Here is a 21511-nt window from a genome sequence, read left to right as displayed (position 1 = left end):
AGAAAAATAAAAATAGAAAAAATAAAGAATAAAAATAGTGTACAAAAAATACTAATCTATGTACAGATGGCTATTAAATACATTAGAATGGACCAAGATTTGTGTTTTAGATTTTTATGTACATAAAGTGCAGTGGGAGTGATAATAATGCACATGCATTTATAAATGGTAATTTCCCTGTATGGATAATGGTACGGTCTGGCTGCTATCAGAACGAAGGACTAGTGATAGTGCTCAGACCTGTAACAGTCTATTGCTGAAGGAGCTGCATGGGGCCTCCACACTCACATGCAGGGGTTGAGAGGTGTTGTCCATAATGGGCATTAGTTTGGCTAACATCCTCCTCTCACCCACCTCCTCTGTGGGGTCTAGGGGACTGGACAGGCCAGAGCTGGCCCTCTAACAGTCCATTAAGCCGTTTCCTGTCCATCTCAATGCTGACACCTCCCCGGCAGACAGAGGTGGCAAAAGGACAGACATTCTTTACTTAAGCAGAAGTTCAGATACTTGTGTAAAAAAATCAACTTCTTTACTCAAGTAAAAGTGAAAAAGTACAGATTCTGATCTGTACCCAAAGTAAGAAAGTAAAAAGTAGCTCCTTCAAGGAGAACTGTACCATCTATTTTTATCTTTACCTTTTGCATAGGTAACTGAATCTTGTGCTATAATAATAATATAATAATAAAATAACATTTATACATAAAAATACAAATACTGAAGTAAAGTACAGATATCTGAAAATTCTACAAGTACAGTAACAAAGTATTTGTACTTCATTACTTCCTACCTCTGCCAGCAGACAACTGCATAAAAGATACCAGATGCCATCACTGTGTCTTAAAGGTTCTTTATTAATGTTCTGAACACCCAAGAGATCTCAGCCAGCCCAGCAGACAGAGCCGTCTTTGGCCCTTCTTGTACAGAGCATGAGCGTTATGTGGCCAGTCCAGCTGATTGTTAAGGTGAACAATCAGCTGTGTTTAAGGTTTTCCCCTGGTGCGAGGGGTGGTGGTTGTCTTACTGGTGTTGATGTGCAGGTGGATGAGTTCACACCACATGACAAATTTGATGATGAGCTTCCTACACTCCAGATTGTTTCTTCTTAGATACACATCCAGCCGTGACTGTATGAGTAGAGAACGTCTGGGAGTGGTATTGTATCTGAATGAATGGTTAAATGTGACTTTGAGTCGAAAGTGCTTCAATGGGGTCTCAAGATTGGCAGTCAGGTGCCTAGCCTGTAAAGGTCTACAAGTTCATGGATATGGCTCCCCAGACCATCATTTACCCATCACCAAACCAGTTGTGCTGAATGATGTTACAGGCAGCGTAACAATTCAACAGACCCTTTCACGTCTGTCACATGTGCTCAGTGTGAACCTGTTCTCAATCTTTGTAGGTTCCAGGTATCACTTCATGCTACCAGTGGTAACACTCACCATAGCCAAAAGCAAAACTAGTGAAAAAAACCGAAGATGAGAAGGGAAAAAATGTCAGTGGATGGATGAATGGAGGACGGACAGATGGATGAATGGACAGACGGGCATGCAGGTAGGCAGGCTGACTGACTGAGGGCTCAAACAGACACATCAGATAATACACCAGGGAACAGAACTTAATCTGACTAACAAGGCCAGGGAAGCAAAACTTAACATATGCACACGAGACAGGACGTACAAAAAAAAGCAGGAAGTAACGCACACTAAGACTCAGGCTGAGACATGTGAATTTGACACTGGTACTTAGGATGAACAGACATGACAGACTGAGAAGACAAAAGGACAAAACCGAGAGATCAGACAGACAACAGGAGACGCTGAAGACAGAACAGAGAGACAAGACAAATACAGACTGGACATGAAGAAGAGTGCAGGAACATGAATGATGCTTGAATTAATAACATGGCCAAACACACTTAAAAACCATGACAGGGTTAACAAATCCCAAACAAACAAAAAAAGTTTTTTTTATATTTCAGTTGTTAAAACAACATTATGTATAATATTCTCTGTAATAATGCTAAAGAGGTTAAATAGTATATTTGGTAACAGGTGTTTGCGAGGTTTCTGATAAAAGGAAAAAAACAAATCATAAACTGTGAATGTGTGTTTCCATGTATGCATGAATGCACACAGTACATACTGTGTCTGCCACTGGTGTCTGCGTCCATTTGGTTTCAAGTTAAACATGCTAATGTTGGTCTGAGGTTGAGGAAAGGTGTGCCTCCCGTTCGTCTCCCACCAAACGCTATTCAGAGCCGTAAATACTGGCTGTGTGTTCCCTGCACTCACTGACACACACTTACCATATACATCTTCAAAGGAGAATTTATTAACAGCTGATTTGCTCTAATTTTGCGCTTATTTGCGGACTCTGTTTGTTCAGCACACAGATGAAATAGAAGCATCACGTTTACTCACCATCATTCATATCAATTAGCTGCTGGATGGTGACATATCAAAAAGAGCAGTGCAAAAATAGAGATGCCTCACAATATATTTTATAGGTTTATATTGTAGCTTTTTATACTCAGGGAAAGTTTGCCTGGCGATGCACAATGTTTTTTATCCACATTTTCCCCCCATTTAAAGATATATAACTCAACGACATTTTCTAATACTGGCAGCCTACTAGCTCCACTGGAAAGCTGTTGAGCAAACATACTTCAACATAAGCTGCCGAAGTCTTTTCTAAGTCAGAAGTTCTGGGAATTCCAAATTTGCCTACAATGATAGTTTTCATAAGAAGATAAACAATCAGCTAGTGACTGGGAATTGTGTAATACTGAAAGGTGCCACTCCACATGCATTTCAAGAGAAATGTTTGCTCATTTATTTCGCTACTGTTCAGTTTTGCCACATGGAAAAAACCCACTATGAGCCAGAGTAACTCGATCATTTTCTGTTGTGATCCCAGACTGACTTGTAGTGATTTGTGAGTATGACTTTTCCTTTCTCATGGTAAAAGCGGCCAAGAGTGCTAGTGAGCCAACCTCTACAGATGCTCCACAAGAGAAAAATGTCAGGCAAAGGAACATTAGCTCAAACCATAAGACAAAAGCTGCTATGTCTAGTGTACAACATTTCTCTGAAACAAGAAGGATTATCTGGCAGAATTACAACAATAATATATTAAGGGTTTGATTTAATCAATAAGAAAATACCTGTTAACAGGAAGCTTTTCTTTCCCACTGTCACCAAGTGATTGCTCTTAGTGGATTATCTGATTGCTGGAGTTTTCCCTGTATTATTGTACCTTAAGCTTTTACACTCAGAAGCTGCATTATTCTTGTATACTGTCCACAGCTGAAATGTGCCAAACATATTGACTTGTATAAATGACCTGTAGCCAAGTCTTCATTGCTGTTGTTCTTGTAAAAGCAGATGTAAGACAAGCTCTGCAGCAGCTGCAGTCACAGGTTACCAGTGTGAGAGAGAAGTCAAACCTTGAAAACCATCCATCTATTCTTTTCCATGTATCCTTAAACTTCATGGGAGAGGCTGGAGCCTATCCCAGCTACCATAGGGTGATAGGTGGGGTTACACCCTGGACAGGTCGTCAGCCTGTCTCAGGGTTAACACGGATAATCATTCGCACCTATGAGCAATTTAGAATTACCAGTTAACCTAACTTCAATAATTACATGTCTTTGGATTGTAGGAGGAAGCTAGAGTACTCGGTGGGAACCCACGCAAACACAGGGAGAACATGCAAACTCCACACAGAAAGGCTCCGGCCAGCTGGTAGAGTTGAACTCAGGACCTTCTTGCTGTGAGGCAACAGTGCTGCTAAACACCATGCTCACATTTGTGTTGATTTACTTTTTTAACTTGTTTTGCCAATTTTTACATCTCATAAGTATAACGCCATGACTTGGAGTGCATGTTTTGTTGGCTGAACACAGCAAAAAGGAAAAAATAACACAAGGGATTGTTGTGAGATTAATGTGTCTGAGATTATCACATGGTCTCACATGGTGAGAATATGGAAGATGGCGTTTGCACCTACAGTCTGGTGTTTGGATATTTCCTGAAACGGTTTCTTTTAGAGGTTTTAGCAGATTTTTAGTCAATGCTCTGATTCTTTGCTTTAAGGTCAGAATATTGTCCTTGTGGAAGCTGCAGAAAGTGAGACACTTTTGTGTTTTTTCTGTGGCAAAAAGTAAAGAAATGATTGTGTCATTTGTCTGAAATTTCACTGAGGTTGTTAAAGCTCTGAATGTACAGTATGGGCTTTATGTATCGAGCTAACTATAATAAAAGTGTCTCCAGAAACACACAGCGTGTTTTCAAAGTTGGGGTCATAAAGAGAATGCGTGTTCTTGGATCTGCTCACTCACAAAAATGAGTAACATTACTTTTTGTTGTGACATCCTGTTGCTTGCCAGCTTATACAATACTTAAATGTGGCATGAATGTCCCTTTTGTTCTTAGAAGCATGAGGAATTTGGTCAATTTGTTTTATGAGTTAACTTGTCCAGAGATTCATGTTCACCTAAAATGGTTGTTTTTGTATTTGTTCATGTGTAATTTGTCTGTGCGTCTTTGTCAAACCATCGCTTGTGGCTTGTTTCAGTTCATTTACTGCCTCTGTGAGGGAAGACTTTCAGCTAGAAGCATTACGCAGCACAGAGTCCACCTGAAAGACCTCTCAGAGTGGATGACGGTGGTCAAGACAGAGACGCTTGTGTTTTCTCTCTCAGGCTCAAATGATCCAAATATGAACAGCCGCATGCTGGAAACAAGCTGGAATATTGCTGACACAGGTTTTCGGATGGGATCAACCAGACTGAGGCTTCTTCTTGGGGGTGACAAATTTCAAGCTTTGCAAAAGTGCTGAGACGTTTGTTTCAGTTCGTGGATTTTCTGTTTACACATAGGCAAATCTGCCTATGCACCCACTCACACACTCTTGCAGTATGCTTATACTGAAACATACGGTGATGACTGTTGTGGGTTTACACATCGATGGATTCTTCTTTGATAGGTTTGCAGGATAGCATAACGCCGGCACAGAACAAATCAGTGATCACCAACAATGAATGCATCACACACAGCATGAAAAACAAGGAGCTGGCAAAGAGCTTGGCTGCAAAGAGGCTTGGTGAGGCAGTGGCAACAGTAGACAGGCTAATGAAGTTTGCATTGTGCACCATTTAGGAGGTTTAACAGTTAATTGTGTAGAAGGGTATCAGCTGAGAAATCAGAAATGAACTAATGTGCCAAGATCTAGGCAAGAGTTTGAGTTTGTTGCTGCCTTAAAGTAAGGCTATGTTATAATTTAGACTTAATGATTTTGTCATCGTCCCTCAGTCCTTGCTGTGCGACCTGCCATTTTCTGTCTGTCTCTCTGGTTTGATTTTGCTCGTTTCCGTACCTGTGTGTACAAGACATGCTGGCCTTTGTGCACTGACAGGATGCAGCCCTGGTTTCCACTTTTCACACGTCTCCGTACACCTGTTGGAAATTATGTACGTGGCTCTGATGACCTCATTGAAGTCGCTTCATGCCGTTTTTCTTACCTGCTTTTCTAGCGCTTGGAGGACCGGTGGATACGGAGCAGTGAGCAGCTACTTGTTGTTTGGAATCTGTGAAGAGCGTGAAGGGAGACTGGGACAGTCACTACTGTTGTTCTTTGAATATTGTTGTTGAAAATTCACTGTAAATAAATGCATTAAACTCTGACCTGGAGCCTCCATTTGAGTCCTGCTTATTCCCAGAACCTTGATATCTTTAGATGATCTCCTGACGTTTGTTCTATAAGCATGAGATTCACACTATTTAATAGGGGAAATTCGGACTAAACTATTGGGTAAAATTACAAGTCCTCCTGGGTTTGTGATCATTGGACTTTTACTGTAGCTTCATTAGGCTGAAGGTTACAGTTTTGTTTGTTTGTTTGTTTTTCACAAAAAATTAAACTGCACATAATTATTGAATATGTGAAGCTAACTCCAACAGCATGACTCCAAAACTGCTAAATTCCCTCAAATGTCATTCTGAACAAGATTTTTTTTAAATCTGAGAACACAAACTTTGTTTAGCACACACCACTCAGAGAGTGAGTGGTGCTGCTTCGACACAGTGATTACCGATCAGTCTCACTCATGCTGCTCATGTGGAAGAGCATCCTGTGTCAGAGAAGAACCGATTTGGCTGTAGTCCTTTGGTTCGACCAGCATTCAAAGGTGGGATGCAGAGTGATGTTTCATTGCAATTTGCAGTTTTTTTCCTTTTTGGTCAGTTAATATAAATATTTAGTGATAAATAAAGATGAGATAAATATTGCAGTAATAAATAAACATTTCCTTTGTTAGCCTTTTCCGTTTGTGCTCTGGTTTTCTTAGTTATGTTGCTCATTGTACATTGTATTTATTACATATGTGAAATGATCGAGTTTTACATGTTGATCGGGTTTGTTTAGTACAAATTAGTGTAGCTGTTTCTGGTGCACCTTCACGTACATCCAAGGTGCACCCGAAACCTGAACCTATGGTGTTGTTCTATATGCTACAAGTGTTGCTGGAGCTTTAACCTCTACATAACCTGATGGCTCCTACATAAAAAAGTCAGGACGCAGGAAACGCTTTCGAAATAAAACTCGCAAAATTAGAAATGCTTGTAAATGAGTGTAAATATAACACTGTGATTTAAGCAGCAGTATAAATGTACACATCTGGTTTTGCACAAGGACCTAATTTGCAACTGCAAATATCCAGTGTAGAATATATTACTGTATAAATGTCAGTGGCCTGTATATGAGAGGTCCTGACATGGAACAGCTCTACAGTTTACAGAGTTAAACTTGTGTCCATACTCTGCTGGCTTTAAATTCACACACACACACACACACACACACACACACACACACACACACACACACACACACACACACACACACACACACACACACACACACACACACACACACACACACACACACACACACACAGAAAGAAAGACAGACTGGTAAACAGTTAAGAAATAGATAAACATTTACAGGCTTTCTAGGTCTCTCTGCATGTGTGCCTTTAGGATCCAGACACAAGCAGATGGCATATCTATTCCGCAACAGCTTACATGGTGTCATATGGTGCTTCTCAGCAACATCCTGGGGTCAGGCGACAGCTTGGAGAAACAATAACATACTGTAGGCATGCCAGGAAATCATCACGCAGAATCCTTAGAAGAGCTCTTGTGTTCATTAATTGGCTTCTTGTAAACAATTTTGATTTGATTTAATTGTGATTTCATTTTTTTCCCCACATATTTAATTGAGGCTCATTGGGGGCTGGAGTCTAACCTAGCTGTGATAGGACAAGAGGTGGGATACACCCTGGACACATCACCAGTCTGTCACAGGGCTAACACAAAGAGACAAACAACCATTCAAACTCACATTCAAACCTACAGCCAATTTAGAATCACCAATTAACCTAACCCTACTAATTGCATGTCTCTGGACTGTGTGAAGGTGAACCGAGAGAACCTAGGAGACACAGGGAGAACATGCAAACCCTACACAGAAAGCCTCCAGCCAGATGGTGGACTCAAACCCAGGACCTACTTACTGTGAGGCAACAGTGCTAAACGCTTCACCATTATTTGATTTATTTCATGTTATAAACATTTTAACTATGTGACTTTTAGGATGTTTGACAAATCCTCAGATTGTTTATTTGTACTCTCATGTTTATGCAAGATTGTTGGTTACAAATTTACAGAAGTACAGTACATGCTGGGGAACGTGCATCCTCAAAGACAGACGAAGTCCGCCTCCAAAATGTGTTTTGACTTTGATGTTTGATGTTGTCAAGCTGTTTTTTCCAGATTCTTTCACCAAAAGTAAATCTAATCTGACATCAATTTAAGTGTGTGAGAAAACTCACTTAAGTGCCAGGACATCATTCAAACTCCACACACAAAATTCAAAGCCAGGATGGTTTAGAAATGTCCAAAAATTCTTTCACCTGCTGGATTATCAACAAAAGGTTCATCATAGAAGATTTCTCCACACATTTAACTTAACACGTTTTTGCTGCAAGCAATGCCAAATGGATTTGTGTCTTGTTGTCTGGATCAGGCAACCGTGTAGCATGGAGCTGCTTATCTTCAGACATGTCTCCAAAGCTGTTTTTCTTGTACTATGATTTCTGAGCAGTATTTCCCACAATGTCACTTCTTGCTCAGTAGATGGCATCAACTCTGCCATCAACACTTTCTATATTTTCATATGACATACATAGATTTATGTCTGAATGCATGATTTATGTTTAAAATAACTTCAAGGCATGACTTGTAGGAGTTTATTCCGTAAAATGTTAGGAGTTTCAATATATTTTCAGTGCATTCACATAATATATATTCTTACATGCTTTGGAACCTAAAATTAAAAATGTCAGGTGGTGCCACTTTCTGTTGACAAAGATGATTAAAAACGGTTTTTAAATGACAACAAAATCAAAATCAAATCCTCTGCTATGATTTCTTAATTTCTAAGATAAGTTTTAAAAAAATAACAGTGAAAAGCATATTTCATCAGACAAATGAGCTCATAGGGTTTTGATGGGATGATGATAAGATTTGTAGCACTCTCTTAAATATGGATAAAAATTGCTAAATTCAGCTCTTATGAAGACTGGTACACTTTCTCAGTCAGGAAGTACAACCAATGGAAAACTAGAACAATCTTAAGTTATCTATGAAATCTTTATTTCATTTATAAATCCTTGCTACCAAGCACAAATGTAGTGCAGGTACCTTAATAAAAGCATACTTAAAATGAAAATAGCTGCAAAAGTCCAGTGATGCAACCAGGAAGTGAGCAAGAAACATCACCTAATTAAATTAATCATTTAAAACTGTAAGGCTATATATCAGACACCTAAACTGTCTATCAGATTAAATATGCTTGGACACAAAAATATGCATGTGATGTCACTGACCCATATATAAAGACACATCTTTTCCTCTATTTGGCCAGAACTAAGGAACACAGGTCTCTAATGTGAAAAGTGAAGGCTCCATGTCATAAGGCCTTCTTTCAACCAGTCCTGGCTGCCCACCTCCTCCTGATATCTGTTAAGAACACGGAGTTTTGTGTGTGTGTGTGTGTGTGTGTGTGTGTGTGTGTGTGTGTGTGTGTGTGTGTGTGTGTGTGTGTGTGTGTTGACACAGTCTCTTGCAGTCTATCAAGTGGGCGGGCTACATTTTTACAGGCACTCTGTAGAAGTGAATAGCTGCTTTATATCTGTCAGGCCTTACTCGCTAAATATAAATGCATGTACGCATGTCTGTGTGCCCACACTGATAGCTCTAGTGAGTGCACCTGGGCAAAAAATGGACGGATAGATCTCAATTTCACCATTCTGTAATTTTCCTTAACAGACTGTGCTATATATTTCTAGGAAAAGAGAAAAAAAATAGCTTGATGGCGCAACTGTTTGCTGCAGTCCCATTCCTAAATGCTGAGAAAAAGAAACGTGTCCCCAATTTTAAAAAAAGAAAACAAAAACATGGATACTAATGATTTACAGACTTAGAGAGGAAATACTGACCAATAGGAAAATTGCATCATTTATGTTTAGAGGGATGATACTTGACTATTTTTCTTTCTTTGCCTCCCCCTTTTTTTGTTTCAGTCACAGTTGATCCATTTATGAATACCGTGCTAATGTCCTCAAAGATCAGCTTCCTTCAGCAATCCAGGTGAGAATCTGTGCATCTTCCAACATGATTTCATGCCATGTCACAGTTCAAAAGTGATTACTAAGTGGTTATATTTTGGTTCCATGGCTAGGAAACGCCCAAGATCTTAATCCTTAAAAAGTACATGGAGGAGCAGATGTGCACAAACTGCACTGAGCCCTAATGAAGCAGCGATAGCTCGCTGGCCCAGAAGGCAGACAATATCCAACTTGCCAGAGAAAATTGCAGAAATTATAAAGAAACAAGTGAACACAGGCAAACTAAGGTTACTTATACACACGCTGTAATACAATTACACTGTAATTTCAACAAAAATACATTGAAATTCAGTTTAATTACAGAATAATTACGCTGTTAAAACAAACACACACACAAACCCACTGGGAAAAATATCCAGGACCATGGCACAGCTGGGCAAAAAACAGAAAATACTAACATAAAATGTGTTATTGAGGCCACAGAGCAACGTTTTACATAGGCACAGATTCTCCAGGTTTGTGGAACTGTTTTGGAGGATGAAGCATCGTCGTTCCAACACATTTTCCTTCAGTGGGTGTCTTCATGATGGCGGTGGAGAATGTTGTTTAATACATCTAAATTCTCCTAAAGGTGTTCAGTTGAATTGAGATCAGGTGACTGCAAAGGCAATATCACATGATCATTAATTTCATATTCATGCAACTGTTCAGTGGCCCCTTTGTGCCTGCTGCAACATCTTTGTATTGATTTGCTGTGACCCTTCCTTCCAAATGGACTGAAAATTCTCTCAGCATATAGAGACACTGAATCCTTTTTTCCTTTATTATTTACTCATCTGCATGAATTAGCAGTGTTTTACTACCTCAAAACCTAATTACGATACTATACTAAAATGCACTAATTTACATTTTAACCACTGTGTTCTACTGTACTGAATTTGTTGACTATTAAACTGTTTTTGATGTTTTTAAAAAACAAAGAACAAAGCTGATTATTTTGCCTGTCTGTCACTGCTGCATTATTGAAACACAGTAAGAAATATCAGTGTTGTCCTGTATGAAGATAGAAGTTAAAGGAAATGTTACAGAATGAAGAGTGATAACAAAATGTTCCCTCACTTCAGGGAATCTTTGAGGGAAAAGGAGAGAAGGTAGCACACAAAGAGGCTTGATGAACCCGTTCACCTCTTTAACCGTCAGTAATGACTGTTCACAGTCGCTACCCATGCAAGAAAACTACATGAGGAGAAGTAAGATGGAGTTTTTGTTTGTTTGTTTGTTTTTTATTATTTGGTTTGACATTAAGCTAAGTTGGCCTCAGTGCACACATTTGACTACCTCCTCTGTAACTCCTCACTGTTACTTTACTGCTTACAGTTTAATGATGTTTTAGCAAAGAAGACTCTCAAATAAAAGAGTCCCTCCTGGTTTCTGTCTCCTTGCAAGCGAAACGTGACTTAAAGCATACAAAATAACCTTCAGTGAGAGCGAGCTTACTGAATCAGTGGAGACAGAGTTCTTCAGAGTGCATTTAGTTATTTATTTTACACGCAATTCATAATTTCCATTGGGTAAAAAAGAGATTTTTGAACACTGGATAGGTGGTGAGAGAGAAGATGAGAGAAGGAGGGAGTGGTGGTTACTGGTTTTAGTGAACACTACTTCCTTATGCTGCACAGACTGGCTTCCCTTATTCTGCTGCATGATGGGGCAGAGAGACTCTCCACATTTTCTTGACAGGTTGCCAGATTCACAACAGCCACACCAGGCTGTCTGGCAATGAACGGTGCTGGTCTCATGCTGGGAACAACTTCATGGGAAGCAAAAGGAACTGCAGGATTTGGGAAATAATACATGTGAAGCTTGTGTCATATTTTAGCTGACAGCATCGTGGAATAAAGTGAAGTTAAAAATCTTTGTGTGTTATATAAGTCAAAGCATGCAATCCATCCTTCCATCCATGAAATAATGAAGAAGGAGGAATACTTCCATATTCTTTAACTTCACCTCAAATCGACAGCTAGATAGTTAACACTTAGACACAGCTGGGTGCTTCAACAGGACGATGATCCCAAACGCAGATCAAAATCGGTTCAGGACTAGATAAAGTAGGCTAGCATTAAACTTCTGGAATTGCATAACCAATGCCCCCAACTGAACCCTATTGAAAATGAGTAGATTATGGTTAAAAGCTGGGTCTGTGCCAGGAAACTAACTGAGAAGAGTCATTAAATATTCATCCAAGATTAATGCCAGAAGCCTGTGGATGGCTACCAAAACTGTCTGGTCAAGGTGCAACTTGGTAAGGGACTCTTAATTAAATATCAGTGGAGGTGTAAATGTGAGCCTGTTCTGCCAACAAAGGAAGAGACAAGGAGGAAAGTGTGTGAGGAGGCATCAAGAGAGAAGGAAACGTGGGAGCGTGGCAGTAATAGTAGGGACTCTAAATGTAGGGTTGATGACTGGTCATACATTCTTATATACATATAAGAATGTATGAAGTGTTACGGAAGTGAGAAGACTGTCACAAGATCATGAGTTTCATATGATATATTAGACTCTATGTGGTTTTTTGCTATTTCTTTTGATTTAGAACACAAATATAAATTGGCAGACACTTTATATGTCTCAGCAATGCTCCCAGATTATCAGAACAGTTTGCACTTTTGCTATATTTTGGTTAAAATGTGTTTTAAATCTGCACCACTGCTTTTTGCCATGAAATTACCTCCCACCTACCACCCTCATCTTTTTTCTACTGCAGCAACAAAAGTCTGATTTAGGCTTTAGACAGTTGCAAGAGGGAAGCAGCAAGGAGTAGAATGAGTGAAGGTGGATGAAATTCCTGGGGTCAACCATCCACAGCAATGGACAGCGGACAAGAGAGGTGAAGATTAGACTGCAGGCAGGGTGGAGTGGGTGGAGATGTCAGAGGTTATTTGTGACAGAAAGATATTAGCAAGAGTAAAAGGAAAGGTTTACAAGATGGTAGTGAGACTTGTGTGTTTTGGAGATGGTGGCACTGACAAAAATACAGGAGACTAGAGCTGGAGGAAAAGTTGAAGATGTTAAGATATTCACTGAGGGTGACCAGGTGATTAGGAATGAGTAGGTCAGTGGGACAGCTCACAAGGTTAGAGAGCCGAGATGGAGATAGCTTGGACATGTACAGAGGAAGGACAATATGGAGCTGCCAGGCGGAAGGGAAAAACAAAGACCACACAGAAGATCCATGAATCTTCTCTGATCCACAAATCGACAGAAAACATTTATGGATGTAGTTAAGGAGGACGTGCAGACTTTTCGTGTGAAAGGACAGGAAAGAATGGGAGAGATTCAGGCAAATGATCGGCCTTTGGCGACCCCTAGAGGGAGCAGCTGGAAGAAAGAGAAGCTTTTTAAATATCTGAATTTTCGTTTATGTTTTTAAGCGCAACTTTGCATTTTTTTTATACTTTTAAAAATCCAGGAAATAATTCTTCTATCATTGCTGTGCAGATTATATAAAATATTTAGACTATACCCTTTTATTCATCTCATCTTTTCTGCAGCGATGCACGATTTGGCCGCTAGGTGGGAGTAATTTCACAGCTTTGACAAACGAAACCTTCCGAAAAAAAAGAAAAAAAAGGAAGGAAGCAGCAGCAGCAGCAAAGCGCCAGCAGAGTGACCTCACGTGAACTTAAAATGTCGTTTACAACTTCACAGGCAGTTCAGAAGTAAAGAGAGGCTGTAGACGCTTCCCTTCAGCTCGGGTCAGTCAGCGGAAACAAGGAAGTGAGCAGCTGACTGACTTCCAGTCGTTCTCTGCTGCCGCTGGTAAGACTTGTTCACTTTAACGCTTTGTGTTGTTTCGTCACGGCGGGGCTGTGAGTCGTGTGTTCGGAGAAAGTGTGTGTGTTTTCTTTTTGTTTGCTGGACTTTGTAGAAATGAAGAAAAGCAGCGCAGCTTTTTGTACCTGGCGTGTACGTATGTGTGAGGGGTGCTGAGTAGTGGGCAGGCTGACGCACTGATTTGCGTGTATTTAGTTTCTCTGTGAAGCCACGTTTCGATTTTTAAACCTCCAAAAGCTTCATTCATTGTGTTTGAAGCGAAAGCGGAGGGACACCTGTAGTGTTTGTCCCTGTTGAGGTGTGTAAAACATTTAGAGAGCGAGGGGTTTGCTATTGTGCGAAAGCCATAGTATCAGAGCTCATCTGGACTATTTCCTGAACATGAATTCAGTGTAAAACACACTGCAAAGAGACTAGGAACACGTGTGTGTGTGTGTGTGTGTGTGTGTGTGTGTGTGGGGTGGGTGGCTTCTAACGATGGGAATACTTGAGCAATTTGTGTCCAATAAATACGAAAATCGTTTTTTTTTTTTTTTTAAATTCTACACACAAAAATGTTTATCTTTATTTTTGACTATTTATTTATTTATTATTCAGTTTATTTTCGAACTATGTTGGTTCAGAAATTGAAAAAAACGAATCAGCTTTAAACAAAGATCACAACTATTATCAGTCTGGTCCTCCGTTTGAGCATTTGGAGCGAATCCTCTTGTGAAACTCTTGTGAAAAAAGGAACAAAAAAAGAAAAACGATCTACACAAAACCCTTCTAATTAAACGCTACCTGGTTCACAACAAACTATTGTTCTAATTGACGGCGATCAGTAGATCCACATTTTTTACATCGCTATAAAAGGATCTATTGACTCCAGACTTACCTGGAACAGTAATCAGTTGTTTTGTCTTGGCTTTGGCCTGGTAAGTGTTACAGGGATTGGTAACGTGGAGAAGACAGGCTGTTTTAAAAACATTTCATTAGGCTGTTTTATATTCTTTCATCTTAAGTGAAGAAAATAGCCTAATGAAATGTTTTTAAAACAGCCTGTCTTCTCCACGTTACCAATCCCTGTAACACTTACCAGGCCAAAGCCAAGACAAAAACAACTTAAGAAATGTTGTCCACTCTTTATGTATTTTCATTTTCAGACTGAACCTAATCCTCACATGCTATAACTTGTCTGATTTCGTAATAATAAAACAAAGCTTTTGTTGAACTCAAAGTCAAAACTGTATCAAGACAGTTGGGTCAGGTCACAATTACAAAAACAGCCCTGCTGTACTCACCAACTGTATATCATATTTGCTTAAAACCTTCATGATAAAAGACTTTGAACATTTAAAACTGTCTGAGAGCTGAGCTCTTGTTTGGGATACATTTTCTTCTTGCTAACTAGATGAGTTGGACTTGATGAGTATAAAATCTGAACAGCATCTTTGAACCGAACGTTTTTATTATTTTTAAGCATCTTCTCATTTAGAGAGAGTAGGTTTATTTCAAATCACACATTTCTATAGTAAATAGTTTAAAAACATGAACTTTTAATTGTTTGTCTAATACTTTGGCGTCGTATATGTGACCATAGGTGAGCTCTTTATCAGTAGAAAGAGCTGTAAAAGTAATAAAAATACAGTGAAAAGTCCAAAATCTCTGCCCTCCTGCACATTTTCCAAAGCCAGATAGTTTTTGCTGTGCTGCCTCTGGGCCCCGGGCCTTATGCTTGACACCCCTGCTCAACCAGGTTCAGTGTATTCTAGCCACACAGTTCTTTAAATTTAAATTGTAGGTACTTAGGGTTTATGGCTGATTATAAAACTGTGTATACTCCAGCTTCGTGAATGCAACAGAATAAACTCGAACTCTTTAGGATCCCTCCGTCCTCTCACCCCTAAAGTCATTTTCAGAGCTCAATCCTTTATGAGAGGTAAACCTGTGAAGCTGCTTAATAGTGGAAAAATCAGGTTGTGTATCTTTTAACCTAACATAAATGAACTTGTGAGTTTACAGAGGTCATGTGTCCTGCAGTAACACTCTGATAATTGTATGTAAGTAGTGGACCTGTTGTATACTGGCAAGCTTTTTGTGGGCTCCTTTTTTTCCCCCAGCAAAGGCGATTTGTATTTGCATGCAAAGCTAATTGTGTGCTCAGTGCATAATAAATGTATAATCTTGTAGTGGCCGCTGTACCTGCTGTTCCACTGGCTGTGTCATAAAAACGTCACGCGCATGTTATCTATCCCTCCACGGTGATATTTTTCAGGGCTGATGTTCACCTGCGCTTCAGCAGGAGGCTTTATTGAATATAGTAATTAACAGCTACAAACTATTAAAAATGATGTTTCAGTGACTCAGTGGTTTTTTGTGTTTAATAAAAGGGAGCCAATAACTATTCGATCAGTCCACGGAAAACAAATAGTCCAGCCGCACATTACGTCTCTGATAGCTAATCACAGAATTGCTGATGGCTAATTTGAACTAATGACTGACTCCTCCCAGTCATTATGGCGACGCAGGCGAACTGTGGCAGATTGTCTCAAAGGTTAAAAGCCTTTTATTGGAGCCCTGTTGCTGATCTCCGGTGCTGCTGTGATGAGATGACTAATCCCCCCCGGACGAGGAGCTGCAGGTGACAGCTGGGAATGTTATAATTTAGCTGCCTAATTTATTTATGGGCCAGCAAGGTTTTTATTTTTTCAGGGGAACAAAAGAACAGGCGGACTGGAGAGAATGCTGTAGTCATTTTTGTGTGTGGTGCTTTTGTTTACGTCCGTTTGTTCTGCTTTCTTTTAGAGAAACATTAACTAATGTGACTTCAGTGGAGCTTCGGTGGTATCAGGTGTCGTTTCTGCTAATCCCTGAGCACAGCTTATGTGGGCCTGTACTGACAGACATAAGATTTCTGTTTAGTTTAACAACAGATAGTGATGCTCTAAAGTTCAATAAATAAAATACTCTCACTTGCCACTGTATTGGGTACACCTTGCTTGTACTGGGTTGCCCCCCCCTTCAGAACTGACTGACTCCATAATAGCATAGATTCAACAGGATGCAGATTCTTTCGCATCTGCATCCTGCTATATTAGATTGAGATCTGATAAGTCTTGCGGTCAAAGCATACACTTATTGGATGGTCTTTATCCCACAGCAAGATGTTATTTGTCAAATAATCCCAGCAAAATGCTTCAAAAGGAAATCTCCAATATCCAGATCAGATGGAGAAGTTTGTTTGCTTGTGTGAATGGGTGTGATTGGGTGAATATGGCATGTTGTATAGAGCACCTAGGGTGCTCTATACAACATGCCGTAATTTATATTTATATAAATTGTAATTTATATTTAACACACTCACTCATCTCACACAAGTCTTTTTTGTTGCCTATTAACCACTTATTAAATCTAGACATAGGTGGTAACCAGTGGCAATGCTTACTAACAATGTGTACGCACCGTGGATACCTCATGAATGCCAATCCAATCTTCAGTGTGCACTATACCTCGAAATATTGTAATGGCAGTGGTGCTAAGTCATGTTTAAAAGAAAGCTGATAGCAAACGCACGCGCTGCTCTCACTGAGCCTTAGCTCAGGCCCTGCCCAGTTATTTTTATTAGAATAACTCTATAGAATCTGCAATGCTAATTAAAACTTGCATGGCTGTGAAGTGTTTGCATTCAGGAGTTTCTGGCCATCACGCTATATTTCGCTCTGTTCTTTAACTCTGTCTTACTGGTGGCGTGCTAAAGGTCATGACCTTGGTGTAACAACGACTGAATGAACTCAGGGTCACTGTTGGTTACTCACAGCAGTTATAGATGTTTATTTACAGTTTGTATCTGTTAGAATTCTTTGACCCTCTGGCCAGCAAGAAGGGCTTCTACTTGCTTTACTGCGACCTGTCATCGCCTCAGAGGTCAGTAATGAAAAGTTATCTTTGGGCAGTGGCTGGCCTCCCAACACCCTGCCTTGACTCCTCCCCTTTTAGTTTGTGTTTTGCAGAAGAGGACACGGTTATTTCTGGGTACCAAGGTTAGCCAGGGTCACGTGTGGGATTCAGCTGACATCCGTCCTGGCTAAAAGTCCAGGACACAGGAGGGCATTTAACTGTGCCACTAAAATAATCTGCTCCGCATGTGAGTGGAAGTGACTTTAACCTCCTAAGACCCGAACTCTTCCACGACATGAATTTTTAATTTCTCTTTGATATTTGGGCATATTGGGGCCCGATGAATGTAAAAACATAGAATTTCCAGATTTTTTTTTTTTACCTTATTTTTGTTTTTAAGAAAAATAAGGGCCATAAATGAGGATATTCATTTAAAATTTTGATAGAACAGTAGCAGTATAATGTCCTCGTAAGTGGATATCAGGCCCATGTAGAGCAAAATTGAGTATTTTGGTCAAAATAACCAAAAATGTGATGTCCACATATGTGGACGGCAGGTCCTAGGAGGTTAAATAAGCTCTTACAGTCATTCAAAGACTGTGCGGCGCATGCAGTTGGCTTATGTGCCATCATTGAAAGGTGATACGATCAGCTTCGTCTGTTCCCGCAGACTTTTCCCCTGGAATCAGCGGTTTGGTATGGGTGGATGGGTCAGCACGGCGGTGGTGTTTATACCGATGAGAGACACGCGATATGGATCTGAGTTTGTGTTCTGTTTGTGGACATGACAATCTCATACATTAGCAAGCTTCTACTTAAAGCTTGGCTTCATTTCACATATGGCTGATGGGTTTTGGCTCAGCTAAGAGGGTGTGACACATCAGCTGTGCGTCTTTACTGTGTGGTCTCTGGTAACATAACATATAAGCTGTGGCCTTTCACATGCTTATTATATCAAAATGCTTAGGCTGCAAGTCTTAACAGTTAAGCAACTGGTTTCACTATGGCTCGGCCACTTTCTTCTCACCTGAACCACAGGTGATGGGACTGTATCCTCACTGTCAAAGTATAATGACCAAGTATGTGTATATGAAAGTCATAAACAGAAGTTTCAAAGTAAGCACTTTTATTCTGCTTCTTTTATTCTAATAAATCAGCTTTTTTTTCTAAACTGCTATTCTGAAGACAGTAAACTACTTTTTTCCTGCAATAATAAATGTATAAGAAGAAGTAGTGCGTGCGACTTTTTTGGTGTCCTTTCCCACTTTCCAGTTTATGGGCGTTACTTGTACATATTGAGTTTGGAGTTTGTTTGCGTTCTGCGTTGTTCCGCGTTTTTTGTGAATGATTTATATCAATTGGCTGATATTATCAGATGATTGTGGCCTTTCATAGATATACTTGCATTAATATACTGGATGTTGCTCAATATGAAAGCTTTACTGATAACTGCTACTACTGAGTGGGAAGTGGGAAGCCACATTAGCAGTGAATGGTTTGAAACTCCATTGTTCTCTGGCCATTGTTACGACAGTGGCGATAGCGAAACAGCAGCAGCAACAAAGACGATGGCAGGCAGCAGCTCTGGGTTCCATTTCCTCGAACGCCTCTGGGAGATTAAACCTTCAGTTATGCATCAGCATGTTGTGAAGCAGTTGAATGATAACCCTAACCATAAACTTCATAGAGCAAAAATCTAAATCGGAGCGGTTGAGATCTCTAGATCTACAGACACCTAGAAAAAAATGAATGCATTCATGAAAATACTTGGAAAAGTAGAAGATCTACACTTTAATTTAGACTTGTTCATGGTACTACATATGGTAACACATAGAACAGGGGTAATCAATTAAAACTTAACGAAGTCCAGTAAAAGAATTTCCTCACACAAACGTCCAGAATATAAAGTTCCGCATGCGTTATCATTCAGTGCAAGATATTCAGAAATAACCCGGCATTTGTGGAAGTGTCTGTAAACAAAGTACAATTCAATTATAAATTTCCACAATAAGCTGAAGGGTGCTCCAATAATAAAATATTAATAAAATCTTATTTTCTCATTTCACATGTAAACCATCTCAGCTATAGACTCTTTTCTCTATCCTTCCCCTGACTTACTTTTACAGACTTCTGCATCTCGTGCCTTCATGCAGTTTTCTGTTTGCACGCGCTCTCTGAGTAAAGGATTTGATAGGTTGAGTAGTGTCACATGGGATGAGTTATAAAGCACGTGACTTGTCACCTGTTTCCTGTGTGCAGTCAGTGAGTGCCGCAAAGGCGAAAGAAATGGTTGCACGGATTGAAAAAACTTTACCCTAAATGGGAGAAAAGTTGCGCAGCGTGAAACAGAACTGTGTCTGACATGATTATACTGGGGACCGTCTCACTCAGTTGCATCATGTAGATCCAAGAGTAGGAAATAAAACTGCCTTAAACTATTTACAGCCGTCTGAAGCTTGAGATTTAGCTTCACGCAGGTTGCATGTGCATACACTGACATCATAAACAGTCTTTGTATATATTTATATGATAGAAAATACAAACGGCTCGATAGGTTCCCTTAGAGAACCTATCTTAAAAATGAAAATGCTAACTAGAGTAAAAGGCCAGAGTTAAATGTACACGTGACTCGATAGAGGGAAGGCCTGGCTCCTGTTTGGGCCTTGTTGTTATGGAAACAACAAGTAGCCAGACTGGCTCTTTAAAAAAACATATATTCATCTACAAACAAAACCAAAAAAGAAAAAAGAGCAGAGTTCTTGATATGTGTTGAGAAGGACGAGTAGTTGCAGAACCTAAGCTAAAGCGTGGGCTCATATTTATGAAAATGACAGGATCTTTTAAAGATTTTTTCCATCAATGAAATGTTTAAATTCAATTGGAGGCTTAAGCTCCTCCTCGAGTGTCTAATAAGAGTTTGCAGTGAGGATAAAGCTGGGACTGATTTCGCTGATGCATCAGTCTGGCACAAAACTCTGTTTTTTCACACGTCTGTCTGATCGCTGCTCTGTTTTTCTCACAGCACATTATTAGTATAAGCTTCTTTTGCCTGCTCTGTAATGACAAGGGGTTTCCTCAGCACTTAACTCCTTATGTTTGATTTGGCAGGATTTTTTTAAGATGCCAAATTCCCTTGCTGATACAACCCTGAAAGGATTTGTCTCCCACAGATTATATGTATAAGTGCAATGTCAAACATCGAGGAATGAACATGAATAGACTTACATAGGATTTAAAAAATAGCAGTGTACGATGAGTGACAAATTAAAGGAAAAACCTGAACCCTTGACCCCCTACAATGTAGGAATCCAATGGCTCTGGCCAGCATTATGCTGGCATGGGTGGGGTCTTCTGAAACTTGTGTTACAGTATTACATCCACAAGCTGCCAAGAGATATAAATTTTGTCATCAGAAGGCGAACACAGGACACTGTATACACATACACATTTACATAGACAAAATTAGAAAATAGTACAGGAGCTAGTCTTTCAGAGTCACCAGAGATCAACTCAGCCCACCTTTGGGAAGTTTTTGGACTGATCTAATGGATAACTCACTCCATCACCATCATCAAAACATAAAATCAAGCAAGAAAGGAGTTTCATCCTTCCTGTAGGATGGTAGTTTTTTCCCCTTTCGTACTATCTACAAAAAAAAGCTACCTCCTCTTCCATTTGGAAGGTTTTATGTATCAGGGTGTAAAAATGATCTTTTCCTTAGTTCTTAAAATACAACTTAAGATGAACTGCAACACATGACATGTCACACTATGCCATTATTAATTTAACAAACTAGTTAAAATGCAAAAGCAACGAGTGGGGAAAAAAAAAAAAAAAGGAAAATAGGGTACGCACTTAAATATTTGGGTGAGTAGCAGCCAGTTGCTGCTAATCAAATTCACTTGATTTTCACCAGCAAGTGTGACCACCATTTTGGCGGTTAGCAGCATTCAAATGTGTTAACACATGAAAGGTAGAAAAATATCAGAAGTGAGAATCATTCAAGACACTTGGCCATCTTCCCAAAGAGTGGACCTCCAAGCAAATTCACCCAATGTCAGGAAAACTGCAAAAAACAAAAAAACAAAAAACCCAAAACAAAAAACAAGAGCA

The 21511-nt window shown here is 39.7% G+C and overlaps 1 protein-coding gene across 7 annotated transcripts in view; it reads left to right on the top strand.

The window, feature by feature from the left end:
- Window positions 1–13315: 13315 nt before the first annotated feature.
- ppip5k1b (diphosphoinositol pentakisphosphate kinase 1b) overlaps window positions 13316–21511 on the top strand; it is a 50778-nt gene continuing 42582 nt past the window's right edge. For all 7 annotated transcript variants that reach the window (XM_039614904.1, XM_039614908.1, XM_039614905.1 and 4 more), the window contains exon 1: window positions 13316–13504. The gene's annotated coding sequence lies outside the window, so the exon portion shown is untranslated. The remainder of the gene's footprint in view (window positions 13505–21511) is intronic.

This window comes from Oreochromis aureus, linkage group 7 (genome assembly GCF_013358895.1).
Source record: "Oreochromis aureus strain Israel breed Guangdong linkage group 7, ZZ_aureus, whole genome shotgun sequence".
Lineage (NCBI taxonomy): Eukaryota > Metazoa > Chordata > Actinopteri > Cichliformes > Cichlidae > Oreochromis > Oreochromis aureus.
The sequence above is the reverse complement of the archived record's forward strand: the minus strand, read 5'-3'. Positions and strand labels throughout refer to the sequence as shown.